The sequence below is a fragment of the Malus domestica genome, chromosome 04 (assembly GCF_042453785.1).
Source record: "Malus domestica chromosome 04, GDT2T_hap1".
Lineage (NCBI taxonomy): Eukaryota > Viridiplantae > Streptophyta > Magnoliopsida > Rosales > Rosaceae > Malus > Malus domestica.
The window spans coordinates 24,857,712-24,864,061 of record NC_091664.1 but is presented as its reverse complement, the minus strand read 5'-3'; positions in this window follow the sequence as shown (position 1 = coordinate 24,864,061).

The window sequence follows — 6,350 nt, the reverse complement described above, 5'->3', positions numbered from 1 at the left end:
AATTTCCATGTTTTTGGACTACCGATATTTTGTTAGACTACCGATATTTCCGATATCATCGATATTTTAGACCTTGCTAAGTCACTTATGTATCTTACCATGCAATGTATAAAGTGTAAAATATTGTACTAATTCATTATATATAAATGATTATGGTGTGTTTAAACTTCTTTCATTAATTACTACATATTTTATACACTCACAATGTTTGCCAGCTTGCTATATAATCAACTTAAATCAGTTATATCTATCATGCAATGCATTTCCTTCCAATTTTTTGTGATAAACTAATAAATAATTGACTAAATAAACATCCTGCAAAGTTTCAATAAAAATTTCCAAGTTTTTCCTACAATTTCCGTGGTTTTTATTCAATTTTTATCGATATCGATAATATCCCGATATTTTCATCGAAATTTTCGTGTTTTTGGACTACCGATATTTCTGATATCATCGATATTTAATACCTTTACGCGCAAGGAATTAATTATCTTGGAATTAATCAGTTGATAGTGAAAACCCAAATGGGCAAAATAACCAAGCATGGGGTTGCATTATTTGAGACAAGAGCCAAGTAGGAATTTTGGTCATTAATTTTATACCATAATATTGGTCTTGACATACATAACTCACCCATTTTGTATATATATACTCACAGCTTTCTCACATCATGACTCAAAGTTTACAAGCCTTCCTTGACATAGATTCTAGTTATATAGATATATAGTGAAGCAAGACCACAGCAACATGCTATCGTTAAGGTATAAAATCAAGACATGCTAATTGGATAGTAATCTGGATTGAGAGTGAAAGACATCTTTCTACTTGAACCTATGTATGATCACCAGTAACTGCTCTTCTATTGATTATAATATCGAATGAAAAGTATTGTAGAGAAAAAAATAATCAAGAAAATTATGGAGGTGACACGTGTATTTTTGGGTTAAAATGATAAAATTATCTTCGAGACACATCAGAATTCTCACGCGCATGCAACGGACAATAACGGCTCAATCAAGGAAGAGTCAAAGGTGATCAAAATGGTATCTATTCAAATCCCTTTTATCACTCCTCATCAAATCCTTACTCAAAAGGTAACTCACAATTTTCCTATTCAATTTAGGATTAATTGCCAAGTTAATTGCAAGATATTATTTCACATAATATCTTGCAATTATACCCATAATTTGACCATATGTGGCTGGCCTCTGTTATCCAAATAGGGCCGGTCACTCCCAATAAATAGTCATATTCTCCCACTAAAAAGTTAGACCATTCTCTACCCAAAGATTCCTAAACACATTTTCTTTCAAATTCTAATTTTGGCATCGAAGATTCTTGGGCCAAACTCTCCCCCCCAATTCATCGTGGGCACGTGAGATTTTTGACCTTAATCTTAGGTATTATTATTTTACAGGTGCATTTTCGTCAAATAAAAAGACGATGAAAATTTTCATTCACAATTATTATGTGTAATGTGCGTAACACAAATAGAGACCCTTATATAAATTAAGTACACAAGTATAATGACATGCACGCATCGTAAGCCCAATGCATCTCAACATATTGTTTAATACACAAACATGTATTATTAAATCACTCATGTATTAAATCCTATTACTCACATTTTATCTTTAGAGTTTTTTTATTAGCACCCCACATAATGTTTAATACACAAATATGTATTATTAAATCACTCATGCAACTCAACATGAAATGACTATTTAGCACCAAAAAATTTAAAAGAAATTAAATACACAAATTATTTACTAATATGAACCCTAACTCTGGTTGTCTAAACCCGAACCCTAAAATCATAAAACCCCAAATTGACAAAAAAACCCCAAATTGATAGAAACCTAAACCCTAAGAATAAAAAAATGTTACGAATTCGTAACCAGACGTACTTCATTATGAATTTTGTAAGAACTACAACATTTTTTTTGTTATCAAAATCTATAACTACTCCAAAACAAATTTTCGATTTCTCAAAAAAAAAAAAAAAGAATAAATCCATTATAATATAAACAATTTTTTCTCTAAGTGGTAAGCATAGTAGTTGGCACTACTTTCTTTTAAGTTTTGTACAGTAAAGAATTGATCCCATTATAATTTAAAAAAAAAAAGAATTCACCCATGTCCTATCATTATTTTTTGGGTCAAAATTATGTCTGAGAGGGATACAAATTTTGGATTTGTGCTCTACCAGTAAAATATACCAACAATCGAATGTCATGTAGTCGACCTCATAATTAGCATCTACATGTTTAGCGAGAGTCTTGAAATTTGGAGGTGTGGTGAGAATGAACAATGAGAGAATGTTGAATGTATGTGAAGAATGTGGGGTGTACGTAGAAAGTTTGCGATGTGAGGATAGTATAGGAAAGTATGTGGGGTGTACTAAGATAAATTTTGATTGAAAAAATAGATGTGGGGTGTATTTAGTATGAGGGATGTATTTAACAATGCGTGATGTGTTAATAAAACAACCCTTATCTTTATTCACACTAAACCTCAGATGAAGGCCAAACTTTAACAACTTAGGTTTATTAATTTCTGTTTCTTTCGGATTAAGGAAAATGCTATAACCCATTTGTAAACGGCTTTATCGTTAATTGAGTTACATAATACCATTTTTATTGAATATTTGTTACAGTTATGATCTTTAGATGAATATAAAGAGAATAAACAATTCTAATTATAATGTTCAGACAGTAAAGATTTATTAATTACAAGTGCGAAAACAAGCAAGTTCCCCTATAAAGAAACAGAGACATTATTCCAAGGCACAAAAATTCCCTCACGAATATTAAGAAGCTTATGATGCTGCAGGACATTACCTAATTGGGCTTGAAGTCTGGCTGTCCAAAGCAATGCATGCATGAAACATTGCAACATGTTCATCATGGTTCATGGATCAGGATCCTCTCCTGAGCAGATGGAGAGGATCCTCCTGACCAGGCCCATCGGGCCGTTCATTTTTTAATATCCAACGGCTACAAACAGGGGACCCTCTAAAAGTTATAATACTTATAACCGTTGAATAAAAAATGAACGGTCCGATGACCTTGGTCAGGAGGATCCTCTCCATCTGCTCAGGAGAGGATCCTGATCCATGGTTCATGACCTAATTAAGACAAGTAATATATATATATAGCGGACTTCGATAATCCTATCGGTTGACCGGCGAAAGTATATATGCCAAATAATATGTTAAGCATAAAAAATCATTATCTTGTCACATAATTATGGGAAATATAAGCTATATTATTATATTCATCTTCACACTTGTCCTAAAGTAGATAAAAATAATGTTTGCTGATCAAAAGATACCAATCTCTGGTATTCAATCAAAGAACGAGCCATCTAATCTTGTCAACAGATAAAACAAGTTTAGAGTACATGTTCTTGGTCAAGCCCTTCCCTATCCAGAAGGCTTCAAGTATTGGTTTGAAGAATAAATTGCACAAGGATAAAACTGATGCTCAGTAAATTATTAGGGTTGACTCAAGTTTTTGCCTAACAAATTATGCGTTTGTCGGTATTATTTGATCATATTTTCTTATTGCCTCATGGATCAAGTGTGTGAATACTGTCCATAACAATTGTCTGGGATCAAATTTTCATGTATGATGGAATGTCATCAAAGTCATGCATGAGATGGGAAGGATGTTTGTTTGGAAGTGCTTTTAAAATAACTAAAAACTCTTTTAGATAAAATGTTTATAGATTCCAAAAAAAACTTGAAGTGCTTCTTAGAAAAAGCACACAATTGGTGCTTCTTATAGGAAGCACTTCAAGTACTTTTCAAGATTCACTTGCATTTTTACTAAGAATTGGTTCCAAAAACATTTTTACTAAAAACATTTTTCTGCAATTTCATCCCTTAACAATTTCCAAGCATATAAAGTTTATGCTGCATTCGATTGAAAGAAGTTGAAGGAAATTATATCAAGTGCTGAGGTTGACGGCGAAGAAGTGCTGCCGTGTGCGCCAAATCAGGCAGTGCTGGTAGCCTAAGGCATCCCACTAGCATCATATCCGAAAGGCGGGAAATGATCATCTCCGAATCCCTTTCCACCAAATCCACATAGTTCGGGATCCATGCCATTGAAATTTGATCCAACGGCTACAAACAGTTGGCCCCTTTAAAAGCTATAATAACTGTAGCCTTTGGATCAAATTTCAATGGCCCGGATCCCAGACTAGGTAGATTTGGTGGAAAGGGATCCTTCGAAAGGCGGGGCATTACTGAAATTTGAACTTCACTTTGCCGTGAGCTTGCATAACAGCAGTTCCAATGTTGCTAGGTCATCTGAGCTATAGGCAACTCAATCCCTTTAAACAAACAATAACCGCCTATAATGAACAATAACCGACCGAGTGTATCTCCACTCTTAAACTGAGTACGTCAGGCAATTTATATTAAAATATTTATATTTATTATTTTATAAAAAAATAAAAACATAATTTTATTTTTAATTTCGGATAATAATAAAAAAAAAGTGGTTGAAAGTATTTGAAAATATTGAAAATGATGTAAAATGGAAGAACATGGTTAGGTATTTTTAATAATATTTTTTTTGTATTTTAAAATTTTTTTTAAAATTTTTTTCATTAATGTTTTAAATTTTTTTTGTTTTTAATTTCGAATAATAATAAAAAATTGATTGAAAATATTTGAAAACATTGAAATCTGATATAAGGTAGAAGAACATGGTTAGGTATTTATAAAAAAATTACAATTTTTTATATTTTTTTATTAGTTTTATATTGGCTGACATCACAATACCCCGGCGCTCTCCAAAGAGCGTATTCGTGATATTCTCTTCCCAACAGCTTATTCTATTTCAAATTCTTACTTAACGTAATGCACTCACCGCTGAGCTACGTGATTCTAGCCTAGTGGGATGTTGGGCTCCCCAATTGATTGGTGTGGGCTGGAGGGTTTTTTTTTTTTTTTTTTTTGGGAGGGGGGTATCTGCAAGGGGATTTGGGCACCCTGGAGCTGCCCTAAGCTCTACTCAGAATGCATGATGGAAGGCATACAGTCAAATATCTTAGTGGATAAGGTACTAAATTTTTACCTATGTGTTTTGGATTCGAAATTGCTCATTTTTTGAAATTAATGTAATAGCTTCGAACCCTTCCTCCTCCCCCTAATAATAGTAAACTCAAAAAATAAAGATAAAAATAGCATGATGGAAGAACATATCAACAACTATGAGGATTCTAAAAATGAAAAAGTAGGTGTTTTGTGTGTTTTTACAATTTTTATTTGGTTTTTAAGTTCATTTTCTTATGAGATACTGAGTTGGATACACCATATCTTACAAGATTGATCGTTTTGACAATGCTACCATTATCTTCCAATAATCATTACGTACAATCACGTTGAATCTTTTCGACGGAATGGATGCTCTTTGTTGCTGGTGCGGGCCATCTCCATTGTGCCATAGCCACAATTGCAAAATTGAAGAGAAATCCTTCATATCTTTATTTTGAGCAAAGAGAGAGCTTTCATATCGATATACAAGGAAAAACGAGTGTCAAAAGAATAAAGAAATAATATTTCACTAACAGTATCGTTTGTTCTTTTCTTTGTCACGCTACATCACACTTTGGTGTGGCAAATGAGAATGTGGGGAGTATGTACATTTTACGCAAGAATTCAACGCTGCTTTGGGACATTGCAGATGAGCAATTCACTATATCCAATCCTCTTGCCCGGCTGCCCTGTGGTGCTTAAGATTATCACGCACGCGTAGTAATGGACTTAGACATATACATGGGACTGGACTGGAGTTTGGTGGGGGAGAGTAGTGCTGCAATGATTCTCTAATGATTGAGATATTCTTGCCTCTTTGGGTCAACAAATCGCACTCTCTATGTTAATATAATAAATGGAAATCATTATTCGCATTTTAAAAATATTATTTTGCATTCCAAACTTTTTATTATTAAAAAGAAAAATACATTTTTGAAGAGTGTAAAATGAGATTTTTGGATTGCAGATAATAGTTCTCTAATAAATATACATTTGTAAACTTAACTATTAAATATAAGATTAGCACTCCAAAATTACATTCTCCACTCCACACAAGTGTATTTTTTTTTCTAATTATAGAAAGTTTAGAGTGTCAAATGAGATTTTAGAGTGCTAATAACAATTCATTTTACCACCTCAACTTTGAGTCATGTAATTGCGATGTTACACATCAACTTATGAATTCGTTCCAATGCCAAACCTCAGTCAATTTGTCCGATAACTATTGAAGTTGGCAAGCGCGAGGCCACTACCTGCCCAACTTGAACTCCACGTAACTTTATAAAGAACGTAGATCTTCCCA